The sequence below is a fragment of the Mustela nivalis genome (assembly GCF_964662115.1).
Source record: "Mustela nivalis genome assembly, chromosome: 18".
Lineage (NCBI taxonomy): Eukaryota > Metazoa > Chordata > Mammalia > Carnivora > Mustelidae > Mustela > Mustela nivalis.
In genome coordinates this window covers 23,815,208-23,833,693 of record NC_139037.1, presented here as the reverse complement: position 1 = coordinate 23,833,693, position 18,486 = coordinate 23,815,208, and the positions used below count along the sequence as shown (strand labels likewise).

Here is an 18,486-nt window from a genome sequence, read left to right as displayed (position 1 = left end):
GGAAGACATTGAAATCACCAAGGAAGAAGTCAAACTTTAACTATTTGCAGATGACATGATACCCTGTGTAGAAAATAAGACTCCCCCAAAATAATTGCTAGAAGTGATAGACAAATTCAGTGAAGTTACAGGATACAAAATCAATGACAGAATTCTGTTTCCTTTCTATACACAGTAATGAAGCAGCAGAAAGAAAAATCAAAGAATTGATCTCATTTATAATTGTACCAAAAACCATAAGATAGCTGGGAATAAACCTAACCAAAGAGGTAAAAGATCTGTACTCTGAAACTATAGAACACTTATGAAAGAAATTGAAGATAACACAAAGAAATGGGAAGACATTCCATGCTTATGGATTGGAAAAACAAGTATTATTAAAAATGTCTATACTACCCAAAGCAATCTATGCATTTAATACAATCCCTATGGAAATACCACCACCATTTTTTACAGAGCTAGAAGAAAAATCCAAAAATTTGTATGGAACCATAAAAGACCCCTAATAGCCAAAGCAATTTTGAAAAAGAAAAACAAAACCATTATATTATAAACTGAAGTCATCAAGACAGTATGGTACTGGCACAAAAACAGACACATAGATCATTGGAACAGACCCTTGATTGTATCACCAACAAATCTTCAACGGAGTAGGAAAGAATACCAATTGAAAAAAGACAGTATCTTCAACAAACAGTGTTGGGAAAACTGGACCACACCATACACAAAAATAAATCCCAAATGGATGAAAGCCCTAAATGTAAGACAGGAAACCATCAAAATCCAAGAGGAGAACACAGGCAACTTCTTTGACCTTGGCTACAGCAACTTCAAGGCAAGGGAAACAAAAGCAAAAATGAACTATTGGGACTTCATCAAGGTCGACAACTTCTGCACAGCAAAGGAAACAATCAGGAAAAATAAAAGGCATCCTATGGAATGGGTGAAGCAGCAGGTAGATAGTTGAGCAAGATACTGAATTCTCCTTTATTGACCTGTTGTAAATGACATACCTGATAAAGGATTGGTGTCCAAAATATATAAAGAACATACCAAATTCAACACCCCCCAAAATAAATAATCCCATTAAGAAGTGGGCAGAAGACATAGATAGATATTTTACCAAGGAAGTCATCCAGTGGCTAGCAGACACATGCAAAGATGTTCAATATCACTCACCATCAGGGAAATAGAAATAAAAACCATAATGAGATATTACTTCACACCTGTCAGAATGTCTAAAGTTAACAACACAGGAAAGAATGCATGTTGATAAAGAAGTGGAAAAAGGGAAACCATCTTACAGTGTTGGTGAGAATGCAAACTGGTGCATCCAGTTTGGAAAACAGTACAGAGGTTCCTCAAAAAGTTAAAAATAGATATTAGTATTTATCCAAAGGATACAAAAATACTGATTTAAAGGGACACATGCACCCTGATCTTTATAGCAAGAATATCAACAACAGTCAAGTTGTGGAAGATAGTCCAAATGTCACCTGATGAATGGATAAAGAAATTGTGGCATGAGCGCAAATACACACACTTATACATGTACACAGACACAAAACACACACACACACACACACACACACAGGAATATTACCATCAAAAAGAATGAAATTTTGCCATTTGGAACAATGTGGATGGAGATAGAATATATTCTTCTAAGCAAAATAAGTCAGAGAAAGACAAATACCATATTATTTCATTCTTATGAAATGAGGCGAATATGGGGGGTGGAGAGAGAGGCAAGCCATAAAACAGAGTCTTAACTACGGATAACAAACTAAGGGTTGCTTTGGGGAGGTCAGCCAGGGGATGGGCTATTTGGATGATGGGTATAAGGAAAGCACTTGTGATGAGCACTGGGTGAGGTATGGAAGTAATGAATCCTTAAATACTGAAGTTAATATTACACCGTATGTTAACTATGTAGAAATTAAATGAAAACTCTTGAAAAATTTGTTTCTGTTTCTTTTTTTGTTTCCTTTTTTTTTTTGTTTGTTTGGTTGGTTGATTTGATTTTTTTATTTTGGTTTGGTTGTTTGGTTAGTTGATTTTTCTACTTTTGAGCAATGTTCTTTCTCTTTATATTCTATTCCTGTGTAACATTTAAACCTATCTAAGCATCTGCACATCTAAAAAGTGCTTAAAACTTGCCAGTTGCTTTAACTGTTCACGCCACTCACTCCTTATAGTAATCCTCATTTGAGAGATGGGAAAAGAGAGGCACAGTGTGGCTGTTCCTCATGGTGAAGCAGCAGGTAGATAGTTGAGCAAGATACTGAATTCTCCTTTATTGACCTGCAAACACGTGCTTTCAATACAATTCTCTTCTGGTGTCTCCCATGGGTCTCCTTTGCCCGTTCCCCTTCTTTTCTGGAGTTGGTATGATGTAGTAAAAAGAATACCATGAATCTTGGCATTAGGGTGGTTTAGTTGAGTGTTAGGATTCTGGAAAAGTAATTCTTATCTTCTGGGCTCCCCCACCCATTTTAATTTAAGTTAATCACCCTAATTTTTTAAGAAAATTGTTAGTAAAATAAGACACTCAGTGGATAGGCAAAATGTCCAGTTCTTAGTTTCCTACCCTCCTTCTCTACAAGGGTGGTCCCCTCATGAAATTTTTTTTCTCCTTTGATAAATAGCATTCTGTTTCTGCTTCATTCTTCCTTTTTCTCTTCTCTCCAGTTACTACAAATGCTTCTCCTGTCTCTTTTACTATCTCTTACTAATGGAATTTAGGAAAAAATAAGTCCTAAAATGTCTACTTCAGATCAGGTGCTAGCCCTGTCATTTAATTGAATCAAATAGAATTATGCAGCATTTTAACCTTGAGTCTGCTTCTTCATCTATAAAATTCAGTAGGTATTCTCAAAGATCCTTCCCAGCATTTCCATTTTATAATGTTGATGATATTTCTTTCAGACACTCCAGGCATTTATAAAAATTTATTCTATAGATTCTATCCTAATGTTACCACATTTCCTGACTTGGGTACCTAACGTTAATTTTCTAATCTTTTATCTACGAGTGGCAAGTCATTAAACATTTGAAATGGAATTAAACATCTTGCTCCATCACATTTCAGTTCTCCATCTGGCTTTTGCAATTGGAATTTACTGGCAAGCACAATTTTAAGCTTTGGGGGGCTGTGTGTGAGCAAGAAATACTGATGCCATCAGCCCACATGTCTGTACAACCCTGAACTTTGTGGTCTCTATCATTTTCTGAAGAACAGATGGTAAAGAAAATAATCCTGAAATGCTCCCGTCATTGTGGAGGAAGGGGAGGAAAAGAAAGAGAGAGAGTGATTGATTGATTTAGAACCGTGCAATGCATTTGTGCCTTTTATAGCCTGGGGGGGGGGAAGATTTCATAACAAGATAGATAATCTTTGCCTTTTGAGAGAAGCACAGTGACTTCTTATAAAAGAGTGCTTGAAGACTCAGAAATGATTAGGAAATAGCTTACTTAAAGTTCAGGGGTATGAAGGAGGGAACTAGAGGTACACAGTGGGAGACATTAAAGCAAGCCCATTCGTTGGGTATTTCGGTTACCCACAAATTTATGCTCCAGCGACATTGACTCTCTTTCATAACTGAAGTCAACTGTAGGAAGGACCTTCTAGACTGGATAGTACATACAACAAGATAGGCCACAAGTGAGTCCTTGAGTTCCAAAAATTCAAAGTATAAAATAGAAAAGGACATGGTCAAATTTCCTAGTTACTTGATGGGAAACAGTCCAACAATTGTGATTAGTGGCAGAAAGTTGGACTTTTGGGACCACTCTGCCTGTGTAATTGACTAACCCCAAATAGGTGGTTTAAAACCACAATTTTGAATTCTTGCTCGTGAGTTTATAAGTTGCCTAGTGGTTCATAGGCAACTAGTCTGGACGTGGTTGGGTAGGGGCTGTGCTTCAAACTGTGGGGACAGCTGGGCCTGCCCCCACCCCAACCATGGTCTGCATATTTTACATCCTCCATGGAATATCAGGTTAGCCAAAGCATCTTCCTATTCTAGCAATGGCAGAAGGCCAAGACAAGAAGAGAGAGAGAGAGAGAGACAAAAAGAAGATGTAATTAGTAAGGCCCCTTGTGGTCTGGGCTTATAAATGGCACATAGTCGTGCCTACCCATATGTTATCAACCATAGTAGCCATATAATTTTCTAATGATCCACTGCTATAAAACAAGGTAAGCCAAAACTCTCTGGTTTAAAGCAACTAGTTTATTTTTCTGTAGAATTCTGTTGGCTAAGTATTTGGAAAAGGCACAGTAGAAGTGGTTCTGCTCTGTCCTGTGATATCTGGTCCTCACCCGAGTTGTTGAAAGAGATAATGCCTTAAATAGTTGGGCTGGAGAATCCCCTTTCAAAATGATTTCTTCACTCATACGTCTGGTCTGGGTTTGGACAGCTGGAGAACAGAATCAGCTGGGACTGTTGAACAGAGTGCCTAAACTTGGCTTTCTTAGATGGTGACTTGGGATTCTTAAACAGGTGTTTTAAACAATGAGGCAGGAGTTGTATGACTTCTACTGCCATAGCCTCAGAAGCTACCTAGTGTATCTTATGTTATTTCTGTTAGCTACAAAATAGTCACGAAGGCTCCTTCAGATTTCAGGGGAAAGAAATCAGCCCCACCCCTTGATGATCAAACATTTATTATTATTTTTTTTAATTTGAGTATGCACAGTGTTACATTAGTGTATAGTATACAACACGGAGTGATTCAGTTGCTCTATATGTTGGACTCATGTTCACCACAAGTGTAGCTACCATCTGTCACCACACATTGCTATTCCAGTATCATGGACTACATTGCCCATGCTGTGCCTCTGATTCTAGTGAAGCCTGCATCTCCCACTCCCTTTACCCATTTTTCCCTCCTCCAGTCCTTTTCCCACTGGCAACTGTCTGCTTGTTCTCCATATTTGTAAGTCTGATTTTGCTTTTTGTTTTATTCTGTTTTTTAGATGCCGTCTGTGAGTGACATTATATGGTCTTTGTCTTTCTCAGTTTTAGTTATTTCACTTAGCATAATACCTTCTAGGTACATCCATGTTGTCACAAATGGCAAGACCTCATCTTTTTAATGGCTATATAATATTCCTGTGTTATGGGGTGTGTGTGTGTGTGCACTACATCTTCCCTATCTATTCGTCCATCAGTGGATGCCTAGTGGGTCAAAGATTTGTGTCTCTTTTAAACCATGATGAATAGCAAAGTCCAAACTTAAGTTGCAGAAAACTATACTTTTCCTCTGGTAAGAGGAATTATAGAATCATGTGGTATGAACCAAGGGCACAGGGAGATGAGAAGAACCAGGGCTAATAGGTGGAATATGATAGCTAATAATTAGCTAATAAGCTAATAGGAATAGGTGGAAACTGATGGACAGACATGGGATGGTATCCAGTTTTTCATATAGAGTGGGAATGAAAAAGAAAATATGGTCCTCAAGGAAGGGGATACTTCAAGGTCAGTTCATGGTTTTAAGATTAAAGCAATAAAAACTGGTATCCCAGTTCATGCAAGTGTAGTGCTAGAGAGAACACCTGAGAAGGAAGAAGCCTACTTGTGAGATTAAGCTCAGATGGTATAACTGGTGCCATCAAGTACCAAATCCAAAAGAGTGAGATTGAAGCAAGGTCCAATTTCCCCAACAGAGTGAAATTTACACTTTCTCTCTGACCTACTATAGCTGAACTCAGGATCTGGAGTTTCTAGATCAATCCATGGAACTTGTTAATGCTAACAAGGAAGATATGGAAGAACAGAGGCCAATACTCTAATAAATAAACATGTCCAGAAATATTTGAATAGTTGAGATACCAAAAGGAGATTTCTTCATTGAATTTCAGTATTACTCATTAGAATGCCTGGCACTAGAATGGTTTACCAGATATTTTTCACAGTATTTCAGATACTGGAGTCTGCTAGGACCTGTTTTATTGTCCAAAGTTATTTACTCCATCTTCCTTATCCATAAAAAATAAAAGATGAAAATATTCAATGATATTTTCATCACTTTTGAAAAAATATCAATTATTGACTTAAGTATCTATATATTTTCCCCTCAAATTAATAAATTTCCTTGACAAATGGAGTACTCCAAATCAGATTTAGTAGTCGTAATAAGAAAATTGGACTATTGAGGGAAGGTAGGGACTCTAAACCTACAGAAATAGAAGCCAAAAATGCCAAGATTTTATGAATACACACTAAAGTAAAAGTTTTTTTTTAAGGCTCCCTTGCCAAAGCTCAAGGATATAAAAGTGGGTTATAACTATTTCATTCAGGAGTCTTCTTTTATTTCCTGACACAGGTAGGTCAGACATTGACAGAGATTAGCTGTGCAATCAATGTTTTTGGTTGGAATTTCCAAAACAAACAGAATGAATAGTTAATGTGTATAAAGGTACATCTGTTTAATAATAATAACCTTTGTTCTAAATTATTTATTTAAATATCTTGGGTATCCTTGAAGGTTTTTGGAGATATATGTGTATATCCATAAGTATATCTGCATTTTTTTGTAAGATGATTGGGAGGGTTCCTCCTATCCATTAGGAGTCTTAAATTGATCACCAGGGACCTTGAGGAAGAATTTGCCCTAATGCCAACGTCTTGGTTCTCTGAAGCACAGAGAACTGAAACGGATCATTGTTTTTTTCTTCCTCCCTGGGATTTTAATTTTTCCCTGGTATTCTTTTGATTTAAATGCTGCTAAATACTGAAGGTGCAGTTCAAATACCCATTACTCCTAGAAGTGATTTTTGATCTCCAAAGATTGAAATGATGTAGTGCCTTTATTTTGAACAACTACAGAATTTTCATTGTGCTTGTTCATGACCCTTGGCACTTTTCAGCTTCAACTGAGTTTATTCATCAGCTTTCCCTATGACATATAATTAAACTTTCTGTTTCCCATAGAACTCATTCCATGAGCTTATACATGGGAAGTGATTAATTAATTATTGAAAAATAATTTTAATTCATATACCCATCACATCTTCTGATGAACAAACCATAATATGCATTCGCCTGCTGATATCTTCAATTCATACATATAAATATGAATATATACTTAAGATCTGAACAATTAATATATGTGAAGTAGTCTCAATTAAAGCAAATAAATAGTAGGTAAGATATTAAGCCAGGGTCTGTCTCTTAACATATTGCCATAGTATTTTAAAATTTCCTTGGAGACCCATGAGTCCGATGCCCTCGTTCTGTGCTGTTTCTTGATATACAAAAAAAATGTGACTGAGGAGAACAGACATTAACATACAGCAATAACTTGCTATCTTCGAGCTGCAGTATTTTGTTCCTCAATATCAGTTGTGTAATTGATAAAAATACAAAATAAAAGCATAAAAATAATAAAATCCAAAATAAAGCATCATCAAATTACCATCTCCTCATGACATTCAGTGTAATATTTGTGTTCCTTAGTATGACAGATATGACTGCCAAGCCTTCAGTCACAATTTCTGCTCAGCAGTTGCCTCTTATTCTTCCACAGTTCCCTTTTCTGATTTTATGTTTTATTCTCCTCACCTTTTACAAGTCAGATCTAGTAACATCTTTTTTGAAGGCTTCTATGGACACTTCTACACCTTAGTCTTTTACAAAGGCTTTCGATTTCAAGGTCCCAGAGTACCAATGACATCGTAGTGTTACGGAAAGTGTTAAAGTAATAGTTTAATCAATATAGCATTGATATCTGATAGATACACAATATTGATAACTATTTCTTTTTAATCATTACCAAGTACATACTCTGTTACTAACTTATGAAAGTATCTTTGGGGCATCTGGGTGGCTCATTTGATTAAGCATCTGCCTTTGGCTCAGCTTATGATCTCAGGGTCCTGGGGTCGAGCCCCAAATCAGGCTGTCTGCTCGGCAAGGAGTCTGCCTCTCTCTCTCTCTTTAAAATAAATAAATGCAATCTTTTTAAAAAGAATCCTCTAATTGTTCATCTGTTACCACTGTAGACCTTAATTTTTATCAAAGATAAAGCTGTCTTTAGCAAGTTTGCAAAATATGAGTAAAACTGATGATTAGTCACAAGGTAATACTTACAATGTTGTTTTATTTGTTTTGAAAATTCTCATATGTTTTTGGATGAGATTTTATATTTGAAGAAGCTTCTATACACAAACTGTATCTTGTTTCAGGTATAACACTTTGTATAATTTAAGGAACTTCTGATTATAAATCTTTTACCTTGATAAATAATGTATATTGGTTGCAATTGCAGGCATAGTCTTTTCTCCGGGGAGAGCAACAACTAATTTATTTAAGACAAAATATAAGTAGAAGGATATTGTTATTGCTTCTAGCATCCTTTTAAGAATTTTTTTTTTTTTGCAATATGGTAAATGCTTCTTACATTTCTGAACCAGGTGTTGAGAATTTTATTCCCATGGAATCTGGGAGTCTGTTTATAGTGTATGTACACCAGTGTTCAAAATACTGCAATTCAGTTGCTTTGGAGAGGATGGAGCATGATGATTAAGGATAAGGGCCTGGAGTAAGACAGCCTGGCTTTTAATCACAGCTCTCTGCTGAATGTTTGACCTTGGTGAGGTTACTTAATTTATGCTACACTATGCCTGTGTATAAAATAATAATAATGCTAGTATCTGTCTTATAGCATCTTTATGGGTATTGAAGAAGCTTTTGTGGCTCTATACCACACACCACAATGCTTCTCACACAGTAGGCACTCAGTAGGCCATGATCATTATTTTTATTATATAATGATAATAATGGACTACCTATCATGCTTCTGAGACAGAGCCATATATCATCTGATCATTAGGAACCTGATAACTCCCAGACCACTGCCCCTTTCTATTTGACCCTTTTTAAAATTTCTTCTACCCCATTCCATTTACTTGGAATCCTTGCTTCTCTCAAGTCAGTGACATATGGGGCTATTTAAAATTTACAAGTATCTAGGGGTGCCTGGGTGGCTCAGTTGGTTAAGCTTTCAACTCTTGAACTCAGCTCACATCTTAAATCTCAGGGTCATGAGTTCTAGCCCCATACTGGGCTCCACACAGGGCTTGGAGCCTACTTAAAAAATACACACACTTACGTTTGCGTATCTAAAAGACTTTGGACTTCATATTCTTTTCAGGTGCCTTTATCCCTGAGATTTTATAATGTAGAACAGGGAATGTAGATGCCCATAAACAAAGGCAAGATTTTTGTGGGGTTTTTTTTTTTGAATTGTATTTTCTTATTTATAGCAGGAAAGACTTCCATGTAGAGACATTGAGACTTAAATAGTTATAAGCATGTGCATACCATTTTAGAAGAAGCCCAGATTTCTTCATGCATTTGCCTACAAGCTGTTTGTTTTCTTCTCTCTTCCAGCTGGAAGTCACTCATCATCCCTTTCATAAGGAATTGTCAGCACAAACAATGCAGATTACAAAATAAGAAAATCCAAAACAAGAGCACGTGTACAAACCTCCCAGGTAAATAGGTTTCAAAACTAAATCTTGTCCGTTGTAGCTTTCTGTACCCAGAGAGTGATTTTTACCTGTGGTTCTGAAGCATTCTGAATCTGTGTCATGTGAAAGACCGTTTGTGGCAGAGCGGAACTCACTGGCATCATTTCTGGTCCCTTGAGACTACCTCATGAATTTATCATTCAAAGCATTCACGGAGGGGAATATTATACCTGAACTAAGTTCCTTGACCACTAGAGCATATGAGCTGACATACAAAATGAGGAAATACAAAAATGAAAATGAAAGACTGAGTGAAAGAGTCTGTCATAAAGTCTTAAGTTTCTGGAGGATGCATGGAGCTCTAAAAATAAGATTATGGCTCTAGTCTCAAGAAGACTGTGCTAAATATGAGAATGAAACCAAGCAACAAGAATACCCAGAGAGGTATTGGATGAGGCTAGCTAGGCCTATAGGATGCACAGTAGAAGCTAATGTGATCCAGCTAGTATGCTAAAATCCAGTCAGTGATGACAGCTGATATGTATAGAACAGTTACTGTGTGCCAGGAGCCTTTTCAATTTATCCCAATAACACCCCAACAAGGAAGTTACAACTTGTATTTCTTCCTTGTAGATAGGGAAACTCATGCCCAACTCATGCTTAAGTAAGTGCCCAAGTTCACACAAATTCTACAGAATGGAGCCAAGCCATCTGTCCAGCTGTGTTGTCTCTAGAAGCTGCACTGTTAATAGCTATACATTCTTTTTCACTGGGAGGAAAAAGAGAAAGTAGAGAGGAGAAAAGTGAGCCTGAGTTTATGTTCTCCATTTATGTAGCAGTTACATGTGAGGAGATATATATATCTCAAAAAGTATGATATATATATATACATATATATATATATGTATATATATATAAAATCACAAAAAGCAACATAACTCTCACCAACCAAATAGAGAACTTAAATTATGGAATAAGATTTTGTCAACACGTAATTATATAAAAGCTGAGAATAGTTATGGAAGCATGAGAAGAAGCTGGGCCACTGTCATGCTGAGCGGTAGGCCATGGAAGGATGGTGCAAAAGGGATAATCTGTTCTTTGCTTCTCACTTTTCTAGACCAGGTATTGGGAAAGAGGCCTTCAAAATTATGATCAGTATATATGACCAAGTGTATATTTCTCACTTTAAGAACAACTGTTTCTTCAGACAGAATTCCATAGCTAGGGCAATTTCCCATACCATATACATTCATTCATAGCATCTTTACTCGTTTCACTTACTGTAGGTATCATTCCTTTCTGTAACTCTCTCATTAATTGCCTCCCAGATTAGACTTCTATTCTGTAAGGGTGGGGACTACTTCAGTTGCTTTTAGCTCAACATTAAGTCTCCTGTATATTGATGCAGTAAGTATCCCTTCCATAGGTTAGAAGGACAGGTTTGATTTTCTGATTTCCAAGTGAAGAGCTTATTACAAAGAATACTAGCACACTCTGCCTTATTTTCAATGATGAGGAAAGATGGCTGATGGGAAGGAGAAAGACAGGCAAACCAGAAGAAAACTGACAGAAGAATGAAAAGAACAAAAAACAGAAACCCAACAGGAATGTTGGACTGAAGCCTTGAGCCATCGACTTAAAGGAATGAATGGCAGTGTGGGATTCAGTCTGCCCTTTTATCAATTCCACATCTACCTGCTTGTCTCTCACAAATAGTGGTAAGGCTGATGTCCAGTCCTGCTATTTTGACAGTGATAACAGCTATTCAGCACATTGTCCATAAAATGTTTAAATTTGACTGTTAATTGATACTTACCTGGGTATATATAAGCTTACAGATACTATATATAGACTATCATACATATGAATGATTCTGAAACATAGCTCTTAGGAACTGGAGTTCTTATAACCCCAGTTCCATGGTGTGAAGACAGTGTAGTCCTTGTGCTCATGCCTTCTGGGCCTCTGTCAAGTGGGGATAACAAGTTAGTAGGGTAGAGGTGAGAATTTAATTATCTTGTGTGTCTGTAGCACTAAAAGTGAGCATGTGATGAGAGCTCAATAAGTGGTATAAGCTTCTCAAGTTACAGTGCTGATTGCTCTTCTGCTTTAAGATTGTTTTTGATATTATCGCTTTGGTTGTTAGTGTTTAGTAGACCCACAACATCAGCTTTGAAATCAAGAAAATCAAAATTTAAATCTTTTAATCTCTTTCTGAGCTTGAATCTTAACATCTGTGAAATAAGAATGTTGACCTTACAAGATTGTTCTGAGAAATAAATGAGCTTTTGTATACGAACTAATTAGCCTGGTGCCTGTCACAGTGGAAACACACACACATTTTTATGTTTATATTTGTTTTTATATTCATAAAAATATTGCATTAATGACAGTATATAGGTAGTATGTAAAATGAAGTGTATTATTTTAAATAATATATTTTTGCTAGATTCTTGGGCTTTTCTTTCCTCTGCAGTATTTTGGTTGTTCATTCTGCTTGTTTTTACGGGTGCCTAATGGGCATAATAACTATACAGGAAAACAAACAGACCTCGGAAACTACCCTTGATGTATATTTTATATTTGAGAATAGACATAAAAAAGAAAACTATTTTATTGTCTTCTGTCTGTCTGCTTCTGTCTCTATAGAGTCAAATACTGTTATTTTACAAAACCAAACATATCATTGAATGTCCAAAACAAATAGTTTTTCTTGAACATTAATTGGGAACATTGCTGGCAAGAAAATTCCAACATCAAAATGGCCTACAGTCAGAGACATTTCTTTATTTGTTTCCCTGTTCAGCTGTTCAAAATATGGCCTGTGTGATGCATTTGTATGGAGTTATGAAAAGTTTTTTTACAATGAGCTACTGGCTCTTTAGGCAGAGGGATGTGGCCAATAAACAATATTCTATTGGCAGAGTATAAGTCAGTTCATATGACATGAACACCTACTATGAATTAAGCACAGTGTTAACCCTTTAAACACCAAGTTTATGTGATTTGTGCTTATAAGGGATTTTCAGTACAGTGGAAGGGACTGGTACGGATAGAGACAAAAAAGACAGGGAGCTCAAGAATAAATAAATCGGTATTATACAATAAAAAAACATAATATTTCTTGGGGATAGGCAGTCTATTTCCAGAAGTTGACTTCTCAGCTGGACTTTGAATATATCGTTACTGTGTTGTAGGTGTACAAAGTGGAAGAAGGACATGGAATGGATGAGACATATCATGTACAAAAATTCAAGACCTACATGAAATGGCATGCTAGATTTAAACAACTATAAATATTATCAGCTGCTCAATTTAGAGTGTTAGGGTAAGAAGAGAAATAGAAGGAATTAAGACTAAGATAAAAATTAGAAACTTGAAACATCTTTGTTTAAGATATGGTGACTTCAAGTCAAGGATAATATTTAAGCAAAAAAACCCCAACATTTGCATATGGATTTATTGTAGTTGTTGTTTCTTACAAAAAGTTATATATGTGTTTTTTTAAAACAATTTTATTGAGTTTCACATAAATAGAAAAAGCAACCCAAAAATTCATTTGGAGACCCAAAGGAATCTTGATAGCCAAAGCAACCTTAATCAAGAAGAACAAAGATAGATATACCACACTTTCTGACTTCAGATTATATTATAAAGCTACAGTAATCAAAACATCATGGTACTGGCATAAAAACAGATAGATAGACCCAATGGAACAGAATACAAAATCTAGAATAAACCTATGCATTTATAGTCAACTGATCCTCAACAAGTAAAACACACAATGCAGAACGGATAGTCTTTTCAACAAATGGTGTTAGAAAGACTAGATATCTATATGCAAAAAAAAATGAGATTGGACCTGTCTCAACATCTCATACTACTTAAAGTGGATTAAAGGATTAAGCATAAGACCTGAAACTATAAAACTTCTAAGTGGAGAGAGGTGGGAAACACAGGGAGAATCTTAATATTGGTTTTGGCTATAGTTTCTTGGATATAACACCGAAAGCACAAGCACCAAAAGCAAAAAGAGACAAGTACAGTTACAGTAAAGTAAAAAGCTACTGCAGAGAAAGAAAAGAACACAATGAAAAGACAGCCTGTGGAATGGGAACAAATATTTGTAAACCTCATATCCAATAAGGGGTTAATATCCAAACAATATAAGGAATTCATCCAACTCAATACCAAAAATACAAATAATTTGATTAAAAATGGGCAAAGTACTTAGACACTTTCAAAACAAGAAAAGAAGTTTAAAAATGGCTAATGGTACAGGAAAAAGTGCTGAATATTTCTAATCATCAGGGAAATGAAAATAAAAACCACAGTGAGATAGCACTTCACATCTGTTCGGGTGACTGTTATCAAAAAGACAAAAAAAATACTAGTGGTGAGGAGGATGTAGAGAAGAGGATCTCTCGTACACTGCTCATGGGAATGTAGATGAATAGAGCCACTAAAGAAAACCATATGGAGATCCCTCAAAAAATGAAAAATAGAACTACATAGTATATGATCGAGTAATCCCACTTCTCAGTGCATATCCAAATGGAACTGAAATCAAGATGTAAAGAGGTGTTTGTACTCCCACATTGATCGAAACATTCTTCATAACAGCCAAGATGTGGAAATAACCTAAATGTCCTTTACCAGATGAGGGATAAAGAAAATGTGGTATTCTATATACAATGGAATGTTATTCAGCCTTAAAAAGGAGGGCAGTTCTGTATTTGTGATAGCATGGATGGAGCTAGAGGGCATTAAGACGAAGTGAAAAAGTCAGAGAAAGACAAATATTGTATGATTCCTCTTGTATGTAGAGTGTTTAAAAAAACAAGCTCATAGAAACAGAGAACAGATTGATGTTGCCTAGGGCTTCGAGAGGGGAGATGGGGTAATATTGGCCCAAGGGTACAATCTTTTATTTGGGCAAGATTAAGTTCTAGAGATCTCATGTACAGCATATACAGCATGTAACAATAGTTAAGAATACTGTGTTGAAATCTGCCAAGAGGATAGATCTTAAACATCACACACCCCACCCCCCACACACAATCACACAAACACAGAAAACTATGGATATGTTAATTGATTTGATTATAGAGTTCCTTACATAATTGATATGTAAGTCATGCAGTTTTATTGGTGTTCAGATTTTTAGTCTTTGTTTTGTTCTTTTGCTTGTTTTCATTGAGCTGGGAATTAAAACTGCAGTTTTTTGACAGATTTCTTCCTGGTTTCATGCATAGCTCTTTATCAAAAAAACCATCCTTAGTTTCTTTCTAAACTTTGTCTAATAGGGAAAATACAGATCTCCCAAGTAAAAGCAGATACATAGCACTGGTTAAAAACAAAGGCTTTGGAGTTAGGCTAATATGGATTTTGTCACACACAGGTTAATTCACCTACTCAACCTTCTAAAAGGGGAAGGGGTGTCTTAGTCCATTTAAGCTGCTAAGGAAAACTACCATAGACTGAATGTTACTGAATGTTATGAACAACAGACCTTATTTTTTTTTTTTTTTCTTTCTCCCACAGTTCTGAAAGTTGGGAAATCCAAGGTTAAGGTGTCAGCAGATTTGGCCTCTGGTGAGAGCCTCCTTCCCGGTTTGTAGAAAGCCATCGTTTTACTGTGCTCCTTCTGCATGGTGGAAGAAGTAAGGAAGTTCTCTGAGGTATCTTTTGCATGAGCACTTGTCCCATTTTTGAGTGCTCTGACCTCTTCACTTAATAACTTCCCCAAACCCCCACCTTTAAACTACATCATTTGGGGGTTAGGTTTCAACATCTGAGTTTGGGGGGTGGGAGCACAAGCGTTCAGTCTATTATAATGGTAATAATTATCTCCTCTTTCTCCATGTCTAGATCTTTCTCATCACTCAGGTCTCATTTTCTCCGAGAAAACTACCTAAGCTCTGTACATAATTCCTCTCTGCCTCTTACCCTGAGTGGGCTTCATGGGCATGAGACCACACCTCACATTTAGAAGGGATTCAGTATTCTGTTCTTGGGATTCAGTGTTCTGCATTTGCAACTTGAAATTCCTATAAATGAAACCCAGTGGGACAACAGAGCATATAGCAGGCTTGGAACTTCAGCTCACATATAGTATTGCCTCACAGCAGTGTGATGGGATGAGTTCCTGGCTGTCTGCCTCCCTGCCATGTGTTCCCGGGGCCCACCCAACCTCCTCTTCTCTCCTACCCATGATTGCATTCATTCTTTGCTCTGGCTAGGATGTGGGCATGGACACAGCATGTCTGGGTTGGGCACGCTACCTTATGACTTCTTGGGTTAGGACATGATAGTAACCATTCTCACACTAGGCTCCAGCACAAGAGTGTGTCTGGCAGGTGGTTGACCAAAAACTGCATCTCATCAGGGAGACGTCTTTTGCCTGTCCCCAGTCCAGTTACCACATGTGTCTTGGCATGGAGGTTTCAAGATCTATAATGGGTAGTCATCTGTTGTTGGTTGCAGTGGAAGAAGCCTGCAGGAAAGGGATAAACCAGACCCCACTTCTCAGTATCCTGTTCCTGGCCAAGGCACAGTATGTCAGTTCACTAGCTGGTGGATGGACACTCAGGCATCTGTGGCAATCCTTCATGTGGCAGGGCCCATCAATACCTCTAAGAGTCTGCCCTCACCCTCAAGTAGCCCTGTGTCCGGGAGCACTGTCTCAGCCCGTTTTATTCCTGCATGATTCTCTCTTCCTCCTTCCCATTTTCCTGAATCTGATGTGTGTTTCTCCTCTCTGGTGAGCATGAGATACCCTCCAGAGATAAGCCATGAGATAAGAATTGAGTAATTTTAGCACATGGAGTCAAATGAAGTATAAAAAAGTAGCAAGTAACAGGTATCAATCCAATATTACAAATTAAGGTTCCATTGAAGAAGACTCTACATCTGCTTCGTGAAATACCTAATACTGCTTAATCATCAGAATGGTTGGTATAGAATAGGCATTTAAGAAATATGTATTGAATGGAAGAATGAATGAATGACCAAACAAATGAACATAGGTTTGTGTAAGGATTAAATGACAAAATGTATGTTAAAAAAATTAGCATAGTCCCTGGCACGTGGGGCTCAAACTGGTGGTTGTGGACATAATAGTGATGATGATAATGAAAGTGATGATGATGATGGTACTCCTCCACCTGATACAGCCTCTTTTCTATAAAATTACTTTTCTTAAAGTACAAATTAATCATTATTTTAAAGTATGACTTATTCTTTCCTTCTCTCATGCTCTGTGGCATTTCCCCTGTATTCTTCTACTGATGGAAATGATATTCATCATTTCCTCTCATCCTATAATTAATTCTTAACATTTGTTTCCTCAACTTATAGTTCAAAAATTAGCTAAAGTATTACATACTTTAGGAGATCTGTCTGGACATTTCTGACTAGCTCACACCCACCTGTCTGTCCCTTATCCTGTACCACTCCTTAGTACATATCAGTGTTGTGATTTATGTCTTTGTGATTTTTGTGTAGTTCTAATTATCTCTCATATTCGCTGTATGTTCTGCATGGATAGGACGTACTTTTTTTTTTTTTTTTAACAATAAGCATTAATTTCTCATAGCTCTGGAGATTACTGGGAAGTCCAAGACCAAGGTACAGGCAGATTTGGGTTCTGATGTAGATCAGCTTCCTTGTTCAGAGATGGCTGTTTGGGGTCTCTTTTATAAGGGGACTAACCTCTTCATCAGGGCTTACGATGTGATCAAAAAGGTTTCCTCCCCTAAAACCATCACATTGGGGGTGAGGATTTCAATTTCTGAATTTTGGGATATAGGGCCTACATTTTTCTTATGTGATATCCCAACACAGTTCAGATCCTGACACGTAGTTGCCACTAACACACATTTATTGCCTGAATTTTTTACTTGAAGATGTTAATAAAAATAAAATGGTTGCAGCAAATGAAGATGGTGGGAGAGTAATGGAAAGAAGCATTATTCCAAGTACGAGAAACATTTCTTGTCTCTTCATTCCCAGTAGATTCTCTTTATTGCTTCTTATTCAACCCCTTTTTGAATTCTTGTTATGCCTATTCAAGTCTGCGTGTGCATTTACTTGTTTGTTCTTCATGTAGTTCCTTTCTCCCAAAGAGCCCCCCTCGTAGCTCTGACAAATCTAGAGAGGATATTTATTCTTTGAGCTTGCAGAGCTCTGCAATATAGCCTCAGGTAAAGTAGTTCAAAGAGCCCAGAAGGAAAGTAAAAAGAGCCAACCGAACACCTAACATGATGCCATCTTTCCCCTTCGCGTTTCCCTTTTCTGCTTTTCTGGTTCCTGCTAAGTTGCCTGAGTGAGAATTCACCCTCAAAAACTTGAAAAGACTTAGCCAAATTTCTGTATATTTGGATGATATTCTAGAACAGGTGCCCTCAGGTTTATAGGTCTTAAAAGTTTTTACAATATGAATGGAGCCTTCTTAAAGATAAAAAGTGCAAAATCATGACTTCACATGTCTACGAAATACAGTATTTATTTAGAATGAGTAAAGAAATTACATCAGACTATAACCAAGAAGGATTACAAATATAACACAATGCAAAAGTATAGCACATTTTAGGGGTGCCTGGGTGGCTCAGTGGGTTAAAGCCTCTGCCTTCGGCTTAGGTCATGATCCCAGGGTCCTGGGATCGAGCCCTGCATCGGGCTCTCTGCTCTATACGGAGCCTGCTTCCTCCTTTCTCTCTGCCTGCCTCTCTGCCTACTTGTAATCTCTGCCTGTCAAATAAATAAATAAAATCTTAAAAAAAAAAAAAGAATAGCATATTTTAAAAATTAATTCCTTGAAACACTTCCATAATACTTTTGTTTCCTAAATTATTTGGTAGCATAATCTTATGAAAGTTTTTGATTATTTTCTCTTATAGAGTAAATAGAAAGTTACTTTCAATCTTCCTTAAAGGAAGTTTGATGGATTTTTATTTTTCTTGCATTGCCAGATACATTCTTGATGGAATAAAAAGTGTAGT

General features: G+C 36.8%; 1 long non-coding RNA gene across 1 annotated transcript in view; it reads left to right on the top strand.

Moving 5' to 3' along the window:
* LOC309852281 overlaps positions 1–18,486 on the top strand; it is a 260,224-nt gene that overhangs the window by 141,425 nt on the left and 100,313 nt on the right. Inside the window, exon 2 of the long non-coding RNA XR_014305155.1 lies at positions 9,402–9,505. This is a non-coding gene — a long non-coding RNA (uncharacterized lncRNA). The remainder of the gene's footprint in view (positions 1–9,401; positions 9,506–18,486) is intronic.